Source organism: Pleurodeles waltl, chromosome 3_1 (genome assembly GCF_031143425.1).
Source record: "Pleurodeles waltl isolate 20211129_DDA chromosome 3_1, aPleWal1.hap1.20221129, whole genome shotgun sequence".
NCBI classification, from domain to species: Eukaryota; Metazoa; Chordata; class Amphibia; order Caudata; family Salamandridae; genus Pleurodeles; species Pleurodeles waltl.
This window is the reverse complement of record NC_090440.1, coordinates 901,271,979-901,291,276: the sequence shown is the minus strand read 5'-3', so window position 1 is coordinate 901,291,276 and position 19,298 is coordinate 901,271,979. Positions and strand designations below refer to the sequence as shown.

Below are 19,298 nucleotides of genomic sequence, written 5' to 3'. Positions count from 1 at the left end.
TTCCTACAGCGCCCATAAGTCTTACAGTACAGCAATAACTGCAACGTACTTAAGCGATGCCCCAAAAAATCACAAAAAGGAGTTATAGGCCCTGAAGAACACATTTGCTGAGAAGAAATGGGTAAAAGTCCATACCATGCTCTATGAAAGAGGACTAGCACACTTCTGTAATTATGTCAGCAGTCTAATTAGCATTCTAGAGAACACGGAATTCCAGAAGAAGTTTGGGTTTCACATGTAAAGGCACTGTTCTCGAGCAACAGCGTGGCCCCAGTAAATCAGAGCACTATAGAGTTAGATAGTCACCCAATAGGGAACTTGCCACCTTTTACAACCTCGACTCAGGTATGCCGCCTTATCAAAGAAATGAAAAATGATGGTCCCTGAACCAAATGGACTTTTGGCTGGAATTTTTAAATGTGCAGCGGAGGACTGGGTTAAGCTGTGAACACCCTTGTATAATCACGCTTTTCAGGCAGCACAGATTCCGGAAGAATGGAGTGGCTCGATTCTGAGCCCAATTTTCAATAAGGTGGGTCCTACATTAACATCCAACTACATATTAATAGCCTTACTAGATCTAGAGGAGAAGGCTTAAATATGGCTACTACTCAAGGAGCTAAATAACTAGGTGAAAGACGGTAACATACTTACATTGACTCAAACTGGCTTCCAAGCAGGGACATCAACTATAGATACCATCATACCTCTTGTGGCACTAAACCAACGAGTTACCCAAAAGGGCCAGCTTCAGCTTTTTGCCTGCTTTATAGACTATAGTGCTTCTTTTGATAAAGTGCATCAATTAACGCTATAGAAAAAACTCAGTACATGGGGCATTCCCCCAATTTTGCTGCAGGGTATAATCTCTCTTTAAACCCAAATGTGGGTCTGTGTTAAAACAGGCCTCTATACAGTTTCCTCTGGAATTGCTAATATGAATGGCCTCAAGCAAGGCTGTGTTTTAGCCCCACTCCTTTTTAACTTATACACGACGGATATGGGGAGAGCCCTAGCAAAGAGCAGTCTGGTTATACCAGAGCTCAGCAATACGACTCTTCAAGTGTTGCAATATGCTGATAACACTGCATACCAGTGATAACTCATACCAAATCCGACCTGCTGCACGTATTGGACGCACTCCACAACAATAACTAGAGAAACTTTCTCAGGATTAACCAGGATAAGACCAAGGTTATAGTTTTTGGCCACTATAAGAGAAAGCAAATCTTAAATTGGAGAATAGGAGACAACACGATTAAGAAGCTGCATTAAGAAGGAAGGCTGCTTCAATAATAATCATGCTTGGAAACTTGAATAAAAACTTAAAGAGTGCATCTGAGTCTCCAATGCAGAAAGTCAAAGCATGTTTTTTTTACCAGCACTCCTCTATGTACATCTGGCATTCCCAGCATACTGTGCTGCCATTCTGGATCAGCAGTAGACATTGGGATACAAAAATAAACTTCAACTTCCCATATTCCTTTAAAAGGTCCAGAGTTCGTCTGGTGTTTGGATTGATAAACCAACATCTAGCTCGTGCTTCGGACATCTTGAAGTAATGTATTCGGATACTGAGGGCTCCAGTCCATTCCCTGAAAGCCTGTCTAAAAGTCACTTTTGAAAGACCAGGGTTCCCATTGCAAGCCCAAATGCAGAAGGCAATTCAGTTATTGCAAATAGATACATCAGCTTTGTCACTTGGGGCCAGATGTAGCAAACAAAAAATTTGTGACTCGGATTTTGCGAGTTGGTGCGACTCGCAAAATGCGAGTTGCAAATTGGAATGCAGGCAAAAAAAAGTGCCGAAATTGCAACTCGCACCCGGACTCGCAACGCAGTGTGCGAGTCCGCCGATTGCAAGGTCGCTTTTTGCGAGTGTGCAAAAAACGAACTCACAATTAGCGAGTGGATGTGGCAAATTGCGATTAGCTTGTTAATTGATTAGGGGTGCAGCAGAACACTCCAGAAACCACTCCAGAACACTCTGGAAACACTTCCTGGCACATGATGATGACATCACAGCCAGGAAGTTTACTAATACACCTGGGAGGAGGGAGGACCACACCCTTTTAAAACTGCTGAACTACACACAGGACAAACAGCAGCTGCCATGGAAGGAACACCAAGGAAGAGGAAGCAGAAATTCTCAGAGAGGGAGCTGGAGGTGCTGACAGACGAATGCTGTCAGCACTATGATGACTTGTTTGGAAAATCAGCCCTCAATGTTCCTGAAGCCACCAAGAAACAGCTGTGGCAGGACATACAGGACAAGATAAATTCCCTGGGGGTGAGCCACAGGAGCATAGATGAAATCAGGAAAAGGTGGTATGACATCCGCTCCCGGACCAAGGAGAGGGTGGCTGAAAGGCTCCGGGAGATGAGAGGCACAGGAGGGGGACCATCGTCTGTGCCACCACCCACACCCCTGGAAGAAAGGGTGGAGGAAACCTTGGAGCAGGAGGCAGTTTCTGGATTTGGGGACCTGGACACCTCAGAGCCCAGCACATCAACCGGTGAGTACCATGTGACATGCCTGTACCCCTATCAATGCCATACCCCCACCCACCATGTACACAGGGGCATGCACAACCAATATAGCTCCATTTCAGGGTAGCAAACGCCAGAATGATGCATTATGGGAAATGTAGTCAAGTAGGCAGTTCATAGGCAAATGTTTATTAGGAAGTGTGCAACAGATAGTAGACACTGACAGTCTGTTCCCCATGTCCCACAGGTCTCCAACAAGACACCACCACTACTCCAATCAGCCAGCCCCATGAGGACACCTCAGGACCCGCCAGCACCCCCACCTGCACGGTCAACAGCATCCCTGCAGTAGCCACACCTGCTGCAACAGTATCCCAAGAGGCTGCCCCAGCAACAGGCAGGGATGAGACAGGTGAAATCACAGGGCAGCCACCGCTGCGCAGGCGTCGCAGGTCCAAGACATCAGGGCTGCAGTCTGCATCCGGGCAACTACCTCCCAGCACCAGTGAGGCACATCTGCTGCATGGTCAGCGCCTACAAAATCGAATTTTAGGGAGATTAGTGGTGTGCTGCACCGCTTCGTGCGCAATAACCATGCCAGCATGCAGCACCTGAACTCAAGGATGGACATGATCTGCACTAACACTGGGGACCTTGCCCTTGCCTTGAGGGAACTGGCGGGAGGACTACTGGCCCAGGCCGAGGGTGGGAGGCACAGGGACCGTCAGCTCCTGCACAGACTGGACAGGATGGCCACATCCATTGGCAGGCTTGCCATGAACACCACAGGCCTGCCGAGGAGGACAGTTGGGCTGCAGGTGGAAATGTGCCATTTCGCTGGGGATGTGGCTAGGGGCCTGGGACGTCTGACCCACATCATTGACTTGATGGAGACACGGAATATGTCTAGGGGCACAGGGGAAACACCCCAGGACAGTGAGGAGGGCTCGACAGTGAGCAGTGTCTCTGTCACTGACAGCAGGGTGCTCAGGAGTAGCAGGCAGAGCACCACGGAAGCACCAGGGACCAGCCAGGCTGGCAGGAGGGGCAGAAGGTCATAGAGATCACCCTGGACCATTAGAAGTGGCACATGACGTCAATGTGCCACATGCCTGGTGTGCATTTTCATGCCCATGGACATTCATTACTTGTAAATAGTTTCATTTCTGCATTAATAAAATTGTTATTTTTGTTCCACTTAACAAATGGAGTTTTTGGTCAATAGGTGAGTATGGTTGGAGTTGACACGTACCTTCCAAAGTATTGTGTTGCGATGTGTTCCTGTCTCAGTCTGCCTTGATTAGCTATACTCCTATCCCCATGATGGCGACGTGGTTGTTCTTTCTCTTCATCATCAGGATCTGGGTCTGCAGGGGTGAGAGGTAGCCCACGTCGGGTGGTTATGTTGTGGAGGATGGCGCATGCGACCACAATTTTGAATGCTGTAATGGGGGTATACTGGAGGGCACCTCCACTGCGGTGGAGGCATCTGAATCTTGCTTTCAGGAGTCCAAAGGTGCGCTCGATAAGGTTCCTGGTCCTCTTATGTGCATTGTTGTATCGCCTCTCACATTCATTGCTGGGTGTTAAAAACGGAGTCATGATCCATGGCCTTAGAGCATATGCACTGTCACCTGTTGGGCACAAAAAGTACACTGTTAGGAAGTCCTGATTGTTGTGCACAGTGACCTGTGTGCATGTCTGCGAGGTGTCTGTAGCTCTACCTAGGAGGTATCCGTCTCCAAATTCCCCACGTTCCAGGCGTTGATGTATCCCACTATGCCTAAACATGTATGAGTCATGGGTACTGCCTGGAAACTTAGCTACAATGTCCGTGATGACATAATGGGCGTCACAAACAACCTGAATATTCAGTGAGTGGGTACACTTTCTGTTGCGGAAAAGATGTTCCAGATTTGCAGGGGGGCATATTTGAATGTGTATCCCATCTACACACCCTATGACATGGGGAAAGTGGGCAATGCGGTAAAAGTCCAGCTTGGTGCTGGTAATTTCTGCCTCATTCCTGGGTAGGTATATGAAGTGAGACCTGTGTGTGAGTATGGCATCTAGAAATGCCCTGAGGAACCTTAACACTGAACTTTGGGATACCCCACCTGCCACAGCAATTACCCCCTGATAGCTCCCCGAGGCCAAGAGGTGCAGTGAGCATAGCACTTGCACATGCGTAGGGATGGCGCAGCCACGCAGAGTCTGGTGTTCTAGCTGTGGTTTCAGTAAATCAATTAATTCTAGTATGGCGCGCTGCTAAGCCGGTATTTATCGTATATCTCATCCTCAGTTTGCTGAAAAAGAGTCTGCCTTGTTCTATATATCTTCTCCTGTCTGTGGCCCTTCCTCCTCCTCTGCTGGGCTGCGTGGACTCTCCTTCTCACTGCTATCAGGTATATCTCCGCCATGTTGAGTAACCCAGATGCCTTCTGGGTCTCCTTTTATACTTTGGTTATGGTTACCACCTGCTCTGAGTTAGTGGTAAATGGCAAGTGCAAAATGGGCTTTTTGCGACTAGTCGCAATTTGCGAGTTGCAATTGCAACTGATGCGACTCGCAAATGGTCCCATCGCTTTTTGCAAGTCGGAAATGGGGTTTTTGCATCCCATTTCCGATTTTGCACTGTCGCAAATAGCGAATCGGCCCATTTGCGACTCGCAAAACTTTGCTACATCTGGCCCTTGATTCGGTAGACCTCCCAACATGAAAAGGGTCATCAAAAACAGGTGCGTCTTATATAATTTCATCTAGATACAACTTCTTAGCTGGAATCAGATATTCTACGCCCTCTGACTGAGTCATGCTTGACTGGGAGGTCCCAGCCCCATCTCTCTGAGGCCATCAAACCGGGCACTCTCAAAAACATCATGTTGCTACGGTTATTAGGGCTGCAAGTGAATTACTTTTATCCGACCTGGCCACAACATGACAAGAAGAGTGTCTGCAGGCCCTGCAGCTTCAACAAAGGATCTTGGCTACATCTATTACGCTGCTGTCCCTCTTTTGAGGTGTCCAGGAAGTTAGTCCTGAAGGGGGTACTGCTAGGCAAAGGTGTACGCACTTGTACAGAGGTCTCTGTGTTTTACACAAACTGATGTAAGAAAAATAGCAAGATCTGAAAATTACTCAAGCAAATTGAGAGGATTACTATGCCCACGCTCTTCATCACCTAAGCAATTGAGCCTCACTCAAAAACATTACAGACTACATGCAATATGTGGATAACTGGGCAATTCCAAGCTAATTGGAGTGTATACACATGGGTTTGCATGGAACAACAGTGAATTTGATGAATTTGCATTGGTCTTTTCCTTTCGCATTGCCCTATGATTAAAATTTAGCCAGTACTAACAATATTTGTTAACCCGAAACCAATTGTAATATTGATCTTCAAACCCATACTGCAATGGTTTTAGAATTCATGCAAACATATAACTATTTTAATGTTGAATGGGTTTGTAAGCAACAAAAACAATATTTTTACAGAATTAATTATATTTTATCATAGACAGCTTTATGCCGAAGAATCAACTAGAGCTAATTGTTTTTTTTGTTACAATGGTTTTAAGTAATCATGCAAAAACATTAATAAACAAACAAAACATTAATAATAAAACAAACCTTGTATTGTTGATGGAGTGTTCATATACTTGAAGTTGCAAGATATTTATGCAAATTAACTTCTTTCACTTGGAAAAACTGACAATGTTCTTGTACTTGGTGCACAGTAAGATGAAACTGATGAGCAGACTATAGACCGAACTGGCCAGCCCACCGAATTCTTGTATGGACAAAAGTGCACAAGTTAAAAATGCACATATGTTGTTTCTGTAAAGAAAATGCTGGGGAGTTTTGTCCTGCTGTGTGTGTTTGAGTGCCACTCGATAGTTGTAATTAAGCCCTGGTTTCTATAGAAAAAGCAATTTTTGTTTTGCTAATAACTGTGGCACTGTTTCATGAATCTTCACAAAATTTCCCTAGAAAATATGACGGTCACTTCAGCATCCATCTGGAAAGTTTGGGGGAGATCCATTAAAGCTGGGGTTGAGGAAAGGGAAGTCCCAAAACACTTTTCCCCATTCATTTTCCATTGAGATTTTGAACAGCGATAGCATCCCAAACCATTGGATCAAATTACACCAAATTTGGCAGAAAGGTATCTGTTGGTCGAGAAAGCACCCTTTTTTGTGATTTGGTGTAAATCTGTTCAATAGTTTTAGGAAAATTAAAGAAAATCAAAATTTGTATATATAGGGGTGCGAAGGATTTCTGACCCCATCCGATCTTGTGCTGAGAACTTATTGGCTGCCAACACTTCAACAAGGAAGTATTAGCAGCCATCTTGGGACTCTGCTTCAGCCAAGGACCAGACAAAAGGGTAACATTTAAGAAAAGGGTCCAGGGTACGGACATCCTGACCCCTTTGCTCTGGTGGTGGGGTCCTAGAGGGACCCCCCAGGGCTAAAAAGCACTTTAAAAAAAAAAGATTTGGCAGCAAATTTGCGACAGGTACACAAATCTGTGCAAAATTTTATCAAAAAACAAAGTGCTGGCTACTGCGCTTTGTCATTCCTAAGCCCCTTGGTGGGTCAAGTCCCAGAGGCATTAATATTTGTAATGCGGGGCACCAAGCTCCCCCCCGCAGCGCCGGAGACCACCACCTCCCCAGGGCTGAAGTAAAATTTCATGCGGGGCCCCGTACCTCCCCGGGGCTTAAATACATTTCAATGCGGGGGGTGCAGCACCCCCCACTGCAGCCATAGGGACTGTCCCCTTCCTGGAGACCCGGGGACCATCACCTCCCCGGGGCTATTATCTAATTAAATGCGGGAGGCAAGTGCCCCTCCACAGCCCCAGGAACCACCACCTCCCTGGGGCTTAAGTCCAATTCAATGCTAGGGCCGCATCCCCCTCCGGCAGCCCTAGGGGCTATCATGCAATTCAATGCAGGGGGAGCAGCACAGCCCCCCTGCATTCCAGGGGCCAATCACCTCCCTGGGGCTATTATCCAATTGAATGTGGGGGGGCAAGCACGTCCCTGCAGCCCCAGGGATCACCACCTCCCTGGGGATATACTTGTTGGAGGGAAGCCACAGAGTTCCTTAGGACTGCCAACCCCCAGGGTCAGCTCCTGCTAAGTCCCTGGGGTGTCCACCCCAGGACATAGCTGTTTGCTCTGGCTTGGCAGCAGCTTTGACAGCTGCCACAAAGCCACAGCAAACACTCTGCTTGCATCAAGGGAGAACTGTCAAACAGCTCTCTGTCGCTATGGGCAGAGGTTTCCTTTGTCTTTGCAGGCAGGGAGACAGAGGAAGCATCTTTAGCAGCTCCCTCTCTGTGACAGCAATGCTGGCTTCCACAGGAGGTGGGGAGGCAGCTGGGACTCTGGGGCCTTCAGGCTCCCCCACAGTCCCCAAAACTGAGGCTGGGTGCCTAGGGGGCACCAAGTCACAAGGCCAGGACCCTGATGATGGGGTACCCGGGGCCAAAATCGGCCCTCAGGAGGGGGGCCATGTGGCACCCCCCAAACAAATTAGGCCAAGCCTCAGGGGATTTGTTCCTGGGGCCACGAGCAGCCTGGGCCATAAAGAATTTATATGTTCAGGCCATGTCCCAGGGGATGGAATACTTATGCTGGGCTTGGGAGAATAGGTCCACGGGCCGATATCAGGGTTGGGTGATTATAGGGGTTGGCCGCAGGGACTGGCTGAAGGCTGTACACAACATTGGTTGGATTAACGAATAATAATGAAAATTACTATACGTAAAAAAAAAAATGCAATTTACTGAAAAAAAAAACAAAGTTACAGGGATGTTATAGTTAGGAAATAGAACTTAAAAAACCATAGCAATTCACTTAAAAAAAGCAAAGGTTACAGAGACGTTATATTTAGGCTCACATTTTAAATGTACCAAACCATAGAAATTCACCAGCTATAGTTATATATAACAAGTAATTATAACTTGTGCCGTATGGTAACTATCACTCACATCCTCATGCCCCAGTATGCACTGCTAATTACTTCACAAATTTCAGCACTCATGAAATCTTTGATAACATCATTGATAATATCACTGTAATATTTACAATAAAATGTTTGCCTAAAATACTGTGCATGGCGAAGGCTCGAGTTATAGTTACCTTAGGGCACAAGATATAGTTGCGATAACTATAACTATAAATGGTGAATTTCTATGGTTTTCTGCGTTTGAAATGAGAACCTAACTATAACGTCCCTGTAACTTTTAGTGTTTTAAGTGAATATATATGTATATATATATAAGAGCAGCATTTCCGACGATTACCCACAAGCTCCGGAGCCCCAGAATTGTAGCCCGCATATGGTTGTGGGAACGTGGGAACCTGAGAAATCGAGACTGCAAATCCATCCCAGGGTAGGAAGAAAATGACACGTACTTCCAGCAGATAGTGCAGAAATTAGAGTTTATTTGCAACACTCAACATGTTTCAACATGCAGGGTGTCTTGATCACGAGTGAAACATAAACATAAAAGACATACATTAAATAAAGTGAAATAAGTTCACAGCAAAGGACTACAGAGATGCAGAAATGTACACACCATCTCAGGATGATTTTCAAAAATGTTTCACACATAAGAGCATATTTACACAGAGGTGGCGCAGCACGGCTCTGCGTCAAAGTTGGCAGCGCTGTGCTGCATCACTCCTGAAACTCAGGGATATGCTGTATTTACACAAATACGGGGCACCCCTGTGTTTCACCTAGTGCTGGTGCTAAATTTAGCTGCTAACACCAACTCAGGCATCCTTGCACCATAGTACAAGAATGTCTGCATTGAAGGGAATAATTGTTTATGTGCAGGAAGGTGTCCTTTCCTGCACATAAACAATCTACAATCGTGATTTGTTACTTCTATGTGTGTTGCAGAATGCAGCATGCATAGAAGTAGCAAATCATCATTATTATTCATTATTATTATTCAATGATTGTTTATGTGCTGGAAGGAATGCCTTCCTGTACATAAACAATCATTCATGCATTTTGCTCTTTCTATGTGTGCTGCAGAATGCAAAAAGCAAATACAAGGAGTCTCCTGGTTTCACCCCAGGGGTGGTGTTAGTTTTTGGCACTTGCACAGATTTACAAATTCATGTAAATTGGGTCAGCATCAAAAACAATGGGTTTGCGGTGGAACACTCACAGCAACACCAATTGCACGCCCTTCTGCTGCAGAAAACTGCATCATAGGGGCCCATATTTACAAGCAGCACAAAGCCAAAAAAGTGACTTAGCCCCATCTTGTAAATATGATGCACAGCACCACCGGAGCTTCACAAAAAATGATGCTCCTGTGATGCTAGAGGCATGGAAATATGCCCCATAATCTTTTCAAATGTCACAAAGCAGTTCTTCACAACGTCCATGTTATAAAGTGATGCATTTTGCCACATACTGCCCAAATTGGCCAGTGTATCCATATATTGAGAACATCATTCAGTTGGAATGTCATCCTTAATAAGCACAAATTAAGACTAACATCTCTCCTAAGTTAAGAAATCATCATCCATGACACATTAGCTGCGATAATCATACACAATACCACACAGTTTCAGATGTGGCTAATTGAGAACATATCGTATTTCAAATATGGTGCTCTAAAATAATTCCACCCCAAGAGTCAGGCACGAACAGCCCCAGTGGGTCATTGTATCACAAATGGTTTCAAAGCTTTTTGGAAAAAAAACCTAATGAACTCAAATGCAAAACCAAGAAAAACAAGGAAATGTAAGGCATGTAAGTTTCAAAGTAAATGTATGAAACTTAATATACAAATAAAGTGATTTTCTTCCTACCCTGGGAAGGATTTGCATCTGTATAGATACACACACACACATGCACATACCCACACACACATAAGGCAACTTCACTGTAAGTGACAACATTCTTCTCTGTCACAAGGACCACATCAACATGAAATGTATTTTCCTACAGTACCAAGCATTAGAATGAAAATGTGTGCTTTTTGAATTCAAACAATTATTATAGCTTTTAGCCATTTTATGTTACCCTGGTGAGGAGTCAACAGCTTCCTTAATGAGAATGTTTTACAAGAACCATGACAGAAGAAAATAAGAGCTAGCAAAGCCAAAGAGCTGTCAGTCGATGCCAGACTAATTGGCTCTGCCAATGCTTGTATTCTGAGTGGATGGCTAGATCTTACAAACTTCTCACACACTCATTTTTATTTTTGTTTGAGAGACAACATGCAGCACCATGTTATTCTCCCTCTATTACTTGTCTGTCTGATTCCTCTTCTCTGCTCTCCCCTAGCCCCAGATGTGCTCCTTATCTTGTCACTATTCATTTAGCTTTAAAGCAATTTGAATATTATACTGTCTTGAAGCAATGGGAATTCCAGTTTGTCTTGGAAGTCCCACCTTACTGTTAAATTCTGAAGTTACATTTTTCAATTGTTTAGTCAATATCGAAGTCATGGGAGGGCTCATGAGTTATGTACACAATCTAAACCCTCCCAGACCATATGAGACACACTAGCAGACTACTTCCATGACAAAATCACAGTCATCAACTGCAACTTTCACCCCCAGTTCACCGGTATCAACCACCTTTAAACCCCATCAGACGTCACCCTAGCCACCAGATCAGAACAGCAGCCTTTATGAGTTCAACCATCTCCACGTCTCCCAACAACCCATGCCCCCATTACATCTTCAACTTCGGGCAGAGGGAGCTCAGCAGCATCCTCGTACCCATCCTAAATGCCTCCATCAAAGCTGCCACCATCCCGAAGCATGGAAGCAAGCAAAGGTCAAACAGCTCCTGTAGAAACCATCTCCTGACCCCAGCAAAACTCAAAAACTACCACCTGATCTCACTGCTCCTCTTCCCTCTGGAAAGAGCCATTAATGGACAGCTCCTCGAACACATGGAAATCCACAATCCACTGGACACCTCCCAATATGACAGTGCAAACCATAGCACCGAGACCGCCCTGATCGCCGCAACAGATGACATCAGGGCCCTCCTTGACCGCAACGAGAAGGTAGCCTTGATCCTCCAGGACCTCTCAGCAGCATTCAACACCATCTCCCATTACACCCTCATGTCCAGACTCCACCACATCAGAATCCAAAGCAATGCCCTCAAATGGATGAATGCCTTTCATACAGGTTGCACCCAGAGAATCTATCTAGAGCCCAAGAACATCATATGCGGCGTTCCCCGGCAACAACTACATGAATTCGCTGGCCGAGGTCGTCCATTCTCATGGACTCAACATCATCCCAAACGTCGATGACACACAGCTCATACTCTCTCTCTCCAAAGACCACACCACCACCAAAGCCAACTTCAGAAACACCATGACCAATGTTGCCGAATTGATAAGATTCAGCTGCTTGAAACTGAACACTGAAACTGAAGAGAGAAGTGATCATTTTTAGAAACAACACCTCCCCTGGGATGACACCTGTTGGCCCACCACTCTCGGACAACCCCCAACCCTGACTGACCACACCTGTAACCTCGGCATCATCATGCACAGCAAGCTCACCTTCAAGCAACACAAAAATGGAGTGTCCTCCTCCTCCTTCAACATCCTCTGCATGCTGCGTAAGATGTTCAGATGGATCCCCATCAATGCCAGAAAAATGGCAACCCAAACCCTCATGACCAACAGACTTGACTATTGATACACCCTATACACTAGACTCTCCACCCAGCTACTCCACATCCTTCAAACCATACAGAATGCAGCAGCAGGACTCATCCTGAACCTCCCCAGGTGGACTAACATCACCTGCCACCTCAGATACGTCCACTGACAGCCCATGCACAAGAGATGCAAATTCAAAGTTCCTACCCTCTCCTACAAAGCCCTCCACAACTTGGGACCCAAGCTCATCAACCATCAGCTCTCCTTCCACCGGCCCACCAGAGAACTCCGTTCAATGTCCCTAGCCCTTGCACATAACCCACTTGTTCGCCACAGACACTGTGAAGGCTGCTATTTCTCCTACCTTGCTGCCAAATCCTGCAAAAACGTCTCCCCCACCTGCGTAACTCTCACACCCTTCTCAACTTCAGGAGGAAACTCAAAACTTAGCACTTCGATGAAAGGCCACCAGCATGCAGCATCAACCCTCAGCGCCTCAATACAACCAGGGTGATAAGCTGTGCTTTACAAACAATGAATGATTGATTGATTGATTCAATGATTTTAGTTTTTTTAAGAGATACCTGACTAATGTGAGAGTGTCGGAGAGTTCTATTTGCCATGCATTTGGGCAGGTTGTGTTATCTCATTGTATCTTAAATAATATATCGTTTTTAAGAGTAAGTGACATAGTACTTCTGCATTTATGTGCCTCTGCCCTCACCAGAATAGTTTTTCTGTGATGCTTGCACAAACAGGCCCTCCTCTTCCTCTCACACAAAATACTACGTCATGTACAACACCAAATGCTAGATATGCTTCTGCTGCAATACATGTTTTTTTTAAAGTGTTCTGCTACATTAAAAGCCTCACATATTTGATTTAAAATGTTGAAAAATGCATTCTGGTATAGCACACATTCTTAAAACTATAATAGGGTCAATTTTAACTACTAAGAGAGTTAAAGGCGAAACAAAGACCATACGTTAAAAATAACTAAGATCATTTAACTAAATCACAAAATTAACAAATTGAAGCCAAAAGGTCTGGCTTTCGTGAAATGTTTTTTTTTTTTATATTATTTTATTTCAATTTTATTCCAAGCATATACCACAAACATAAACAAAAGAAAGCATGCTACTGCAAAATATCATAGTCATATGCTTCCAATAGCATTTTTATTGAAAACATAATTGCATATAATTTTAATAGAACATTACAAACACTTTCCCACCTAAGGTGCCATCAACAGAGGGTCTCAGAACGGCCCTACAACCAGCAAAATGGATCTAGTCTCCGGGGGAGAGCTGAACTGATATAGCAATCTCGAGGTATCTTGAAAGATGCTGAACACAGTAGAGGTTCTATTAGTGATCAGCCTTATAGCCTTAGATCTTATTTGGAAACCTAATTATTCTCAGGGTGACAAAAATCTTACATTGACTTTACATTTAAACCTATGGTTGCACATTGTAAAAAGGTGGATCCTGTTGAAAGGCTTACATTTACCAAGAATAAAAGGGATATACTGAGGCACTTCACAATATCTATGTACCTCAACCTCTGGACAACGGGATTAAGTGATATAAAAATGGAAGTATTCAACAGTCTGATCAAATCCTCAAATCTGGTATAACAAGCTCAAGACAAACTCAAGGCTCCCTCCACATAAAATACCTATATTCTACATCTATCATCTTCAATACTAATAATAAAGAAGCCACAATAAGTTTGCCTCATGGACACCTCATTTGTGGCACTATGTAACAAGAAGTTACATCCATGCAGTGTCATAAAGCATATCTTTGAAAGATATCACTCTATAATTTGTTCTGGAATTCAGGGATGGCTAACAATGAACTTATCATTTGTGTGAAGTAGCCAATAACTGATATTGTATGCAGGTTTCTTTGTTAATGTACTTAGCATTAATGTACAAGGAGATGGCTTGCATATCACTGATAAGAACCTTTCTTAAGGTGTTGGTGCAGCCTTTGACACACTTATGATCCATGACATTTAAAATTTATCTCTGTCAGCGACTCGGTACTCAGCTAGTAAACTAAGTGCACAAGTTTTTGTTTTTAATATGTCTTTCTAATTACGGGTATTGAATAGTGCTTGTGACAGGTCATTAAGGGCCCCATTTAGTTCTTGGTGGAGAGGGGACTCCATCGCAATGGCGGCAGAGTTCCACCCCCACCAAGGCCATTGTCCTCCCTCCCGGTTTAAATGTGGGTGAGCCAAGGTTATGTTGTGTTGGTTTGTATAGCGCACTAATCACCAGGAGCTTTGGCAGGTACGTAGGTTTGCAGTCTCCAATGTGCTTATATGAAGACCCAGGTCTTCAGCTTCTTGTGGAACTCAAGAAGTAAGGAGGCGGCTTTGATGTGTTGAGGAACATTGTTCTATGTCTTGGGTGTGATGTAGGAGAATGAGCAGTTTTGCTTTGGTGGTTGCAGTGAGTGTGTGAGTGAAAGGAAATCTGAGTGTGGGTGTCTTGGTGAAAGTTTATATGGTTGTTCAGGTATTCTGGTCTTGTATTTTGTAGGGTTTTGTGAGTGTGCATGAGAAGTCTGAATGGGCTGTGCTTGTGAATGGGGAGCCAGTGAAGCTTCCTGAGGTGTGGTGTGATGCGGGTGCAGCATGGAAAGTCAAGTGCAAGTCTTGCAGTAGTTTCTGGATGGTATAGAGTCGGTGCAGGAGTTGTTTGGAGAGTCTGGCATAGAGATTTTTGTCGTAATCGAGCCTGCAGGTGATGAGTGATTGCATGACAATCAATCTGGTGTTTTGAGACAACCTTTTGCAGCATGCATATGAATTGGAAACAGGAGGTGCACACTGAATTGACTTGAGATGTCATGTTGAGCTTGTCTATAACAGTCCTTAGATTTCTTGCACGATTTGTGGGTATTGGTCATTGTTCTGATGGCCAGCAGGTGGAGTCTCATGTGGAGGTCTTGTTGGCAAAGACCAGTACTTCCATTTTGTCAGAGCTGAGTTTCAGGCAGTTGGTCACATGCAGTCTGCTATCATGGCCATGCAGTTGGTGAAGTCTGTGAGTGGGTGTGTGAGTAGCTGTATGGGTGTGCAACTGGGCATGTGTGGTGTGTATGTGGTGTGTTAATGGGTGTGTGAGTGTCTGTGTGAATGGCTGTATAGGTGTGTTAATAGGTGTGCTAGTAGTAGTATGGGTGTGTAAGTGGGTGTGTGAGTAGATGTATGTGAGGTTGTGTGAGTGGCTGTGTTGGTCTTTGACTGGGTGTGGCATTGGTTTTGTGGATGTGCAAGTGGGAGTATGAGTGCATGAATGGGTGTTTGAGTGAGTGGGTCTGTGATTGCATGTAATTGTTTTATTGGGATCTGGATTCATGGATCCATTACAGATCAATACTGGGGGCTGTGCTGAGTGCCATGGTGGATCTGTAGATCTTCACATGCCCATTAGAAACATTTTTGGGCAGTTGGGTGGCCATGAGGGGTCCCTCACACACCCCTCTACCAGTCTTATGGGGTAATGGTACCCCTAACTACTCTGACCTTTTCTATCATTTTTAACTCTAGATGTGGATAAATCTTTTTTCTTTAATACTCCAAAACTACTACACAAATTTACACCAAAGAGCTAGCTTTCTGCCAAATTTGGTGTAATTCCATCCAGCGTTTCAGGATGCAGTTGGGTCTAAAATCCCTAAGAAAAGTTGCATGAGGAAAATATGTATTGAGAACCCCCCTTTCTCTTGGCCCCCACTTGATAAATCACCTGAAACCTTTGCGACAGCAGCTGAAGTGACTGGCAAATTAGTTTTGATAATCTACTGGATAGATAGATAGATAGATAGATAGATAGATAGATAGATAGATAGATAGATAGATAGATAGATAGATAGAAAATATATAAGCAAATGGGAAGCATGATCAAGGTAAAGACCCCAAAGATGGCTAGGATCATTATGATCTATAAGAAGGACTCTAGAAAGGTTAATGAGATAAATGAGATTCTCCCTTAGAACTGGAAAATCCTTGGCAATGAACCTACAGTCAGGGAATATATGGGCAAATACCCGAATTCACCTACAGAAAAAGTTAAAACTTAAAGGGCTGATGCCCAGCCACTATTAAACAACAAGCACAGGAAAATGGCTGGGTACAGAGCCAGTGAGTTTCTTTGAGTGCAACACTTGCAGCCCTGTAGACACAGTATTTCAAGAATGATGTATGAAGTTCCCTTCAAAGAAAAGGAGAATGAAATACAACACTATAGCAATTGTAATACAGAATACATGGGGCACATTGAGACATTGGTGGTAAGTGCCGCCTACTGCTGCGGCTACTGCTACCAAAAGACCGTTGCCACGGCTAACATCCATCCACCAAATTATGACCACTGCCGGATTTCCGCCACAAGAAGGGCGGAAATCCTTCTGTGGCCATACTGGCGGATGGTCAGTCAACGTTACTAAAAAAAAGGTGGTTGATGCTAATCGTCGAACATCTGAAACAGGGAGCTCCAGAGTAGCATATCATTTGTAAAGTCTTGTACAGGGTGCCAGCCTGGTACGGAAACCCAACCACCAAGGGTTTCAGAGATGCACAGAGGACAGACGGAAAGCCGAACCACCTATGTCACGTGCTGTAGAGTACAAAATGCAAGAAAAAAGAGCAACCAGGGCACTCCAAAATGATAAGTCCAAGATGAGTAAAATTGCAGGAAATACTTTAATCCTTTGTATTGGGAAAACAAATTAGTACGTAAAGATACTCAAGTCCACATGTTAGAACAGGCATATGGGAGTTCAGAAACAGCCAACACGTGTTTCGTCCTCACGGACTTTTTCAAGGCTGGAAACAAAAACAAATGGGAACTTTTACAAGTAGTATCACTACCATCAGGTAGGTACAATAAACAATGATATATCAGATTAAAGTTAAATTTAAAGCAAATACATTTTGCATGGGATGCATAGCCCTTTGGCGTGCACGGATAGTCAGAAACAGAGATACTCCCATTGTTAAAACGTTGAGCATAAAGACATGCCACCCTATACAGGATCGGTGGATAGATGAAGGAGGTGAGAGAGAAATAATAATAATAGTGAGTAGAGATGTAAAGAGCCACCACGTGAGAATTATGTGCAGTAAGGGGTGTAATTACTAGACATAAGAGCAGAAATGATGGTATTGCGCACATGCTATATACACGAGTGGGACAAACGGTGCCCGTGGAAACGTTCGTTTACCTCAGAAAGTAAGGTTGAAGAAGGCCAATTCATAGAGTGCTTCTGTTAAACCTCAAATGTAGTTCTATACCTAAGGGAGAGGCCCAAAGAAAAATGGACTATAATTGTGAATTCCTATTCAAAAGGTGAAAATAACAAAAGAACAGGGAGGAGGAAGGCGAATGTAAACCTACCAACAAAGATGAATAATCCAGCAGAATGTAAGGTCGTCCCTTGTGATAGAGGGAAAGGTAAACTTCCAAAGCAGAGGGACTGTACCGTGGAGTGTATCCGTAGTATAGGATAACACTAACAAAAAGGCCTAAATGGACCCAGCCTGTAAATTATATAAACAAGAAGGAAAACCCTATAAGAAGCAACAAATAATTATAAAAAGGACCAACAATAGTTATAGAAGGAGTAGTTAATGATAACTTTCATTAAAAGTGGGAAAAATGATCCCTATACTGACTAGGGTTAAACATTCCATCCACATAAATGGGCTAAAACGCCAAAAGAACGAAGACTGGTGACCTAGCCTTGCTTGGCAAAAGCATGCACAGTATATGTCATATAAATAACTGGAAGCGCGAGTGAGATGGCCATATGGGCAGTGTCAAAATAATAACATACTATCTATCTCCTTAAAGAAGCTGTTTGTGTGAAGTGAGTATACGCCACAAAATGTAACCGTCCAGGTCGTCGGAGTCAAAACTCCGTGCGTAAACAGACTAGAAAATAATATAGTAGCAAGTAAAAATGCCCTCCGCATTAACGTCTCCCGTTGTCCAAAAACATGCTGCTGTATAGGAACTAAAGGAGAACGGCAGTAAGCATTCCCCCATACCTCCACTCCTCCATAATCCGAGAGTCAGGAAAAAGAACGGTGTGTACGATCATATGCAGCGCATGATACCGCTGCCGTATTATGTGAAACACCGTCCGTAGAGTGGCGGCGTCTAAATACGCGCACTCCAAAATAGAAAACGGACTAAACCTCAAAAAGCGGAAAACAAGCAGAATCCACTAGTAATCCAAGGCACTCATCAGGCGCCATATTGGATGTGATGAAACGTGTGCCAAAGCGGTTTTATATAGACATAAAAACACATAGAGTTACATGAAAATAACGCGAGAAACGGGCTAGAGTTAAAAGTTCCCCAATGTTGAATTGTGCACATAGACAGAAATTGGTGTTGAGGAGATCCCATAACCAGAGTTTATTTAAAAGAGTTATTAAGAAAGGGGCAAAGAGGGTACTAATATAGAAAGTAATTGTATTACTATGTAGGTAAGAATAATTGTACACTGAGCACGATATATGTGACATAGAGATCATTCGAAAAAAGTATACAATAGGCATATAAACTTTTAAATGGGATATAAACTTGTACATCACAGATGCATGGTACTGACATTGAGCATGATGAAAGTGACATGAAGAACAGTCAAAAATAATAAAGAGAGAGGTATACACACTTTCGAATGGGACATGATTATGTACAGTACTAATGCATGGTACTTGACATATACAATCATGTAGTATACATAGGAGAGATAGGGAAGAACAAAAAATCGTTCACATAGGCAGCAAACTCTATAACAGAAAAATATTTGTTGTGTACATATATATTGTTTTGTTCTCCTTACGAAAGAAGGCGAGAAGACGCTACATCCTGAACTATGTCTCATGGAAAAAGATGTCCCATCATCACGTAGTGAAGGTGTATTTAGGAACAAAAGAAATTAAAAAGCATCTATTATTAGAGAAATACATGAAAGTCCTTGTGGATGTTAAGGCCCTGTTCTACCGCTCATAGTTTAATAATCCACCTGCTTTCAAGGCGTCTTAGGGCCAAAGTACGGTTGCCTCCTCGAGGCGTTCTGTTCAGAGAGTCAATCCCATGGATAGAGATG

General features: G+C 43.8%; 1 long non-coding RNA gene across 2 annotated transcripts; it reads right to left on the bottom strand.

Annotated features, from left to right (window-relative positions):
- Window positions 1-2,665: 2,665 nt before the first annotated feature.
- LOC138283280 (uncharacterized) lies at window positions 2,666-18,355 on the bottom strand. 2 transcript variants are annotated; one of them, XR_011201165.1, is made up of 4 exons: window positions 18,229-18,345; window positions 17,576-17,718; window positions 17,403-17,472; window positions 16,064-17,004 (listed from the first exon to the last, which is right to left on the bottom strand). It is a non-coding gene; the product is annotated as an uncharacterized lncRNA (long non-coding RNA). The 2 variants fall into 2 exon arrangements; XR_011201164.1 differs by lacking the exons at window positions 16,064-17,004; window positions 17,403-17,472; window positions 17,576-17,718 and adding exons at window positions 2,666-3,024; window positions 3,743-4,124 and having other exon boundaries at window positions 18,229-18,355.
- Window positions 18,356-19,298: the final 943 nt, after the last annotated feature.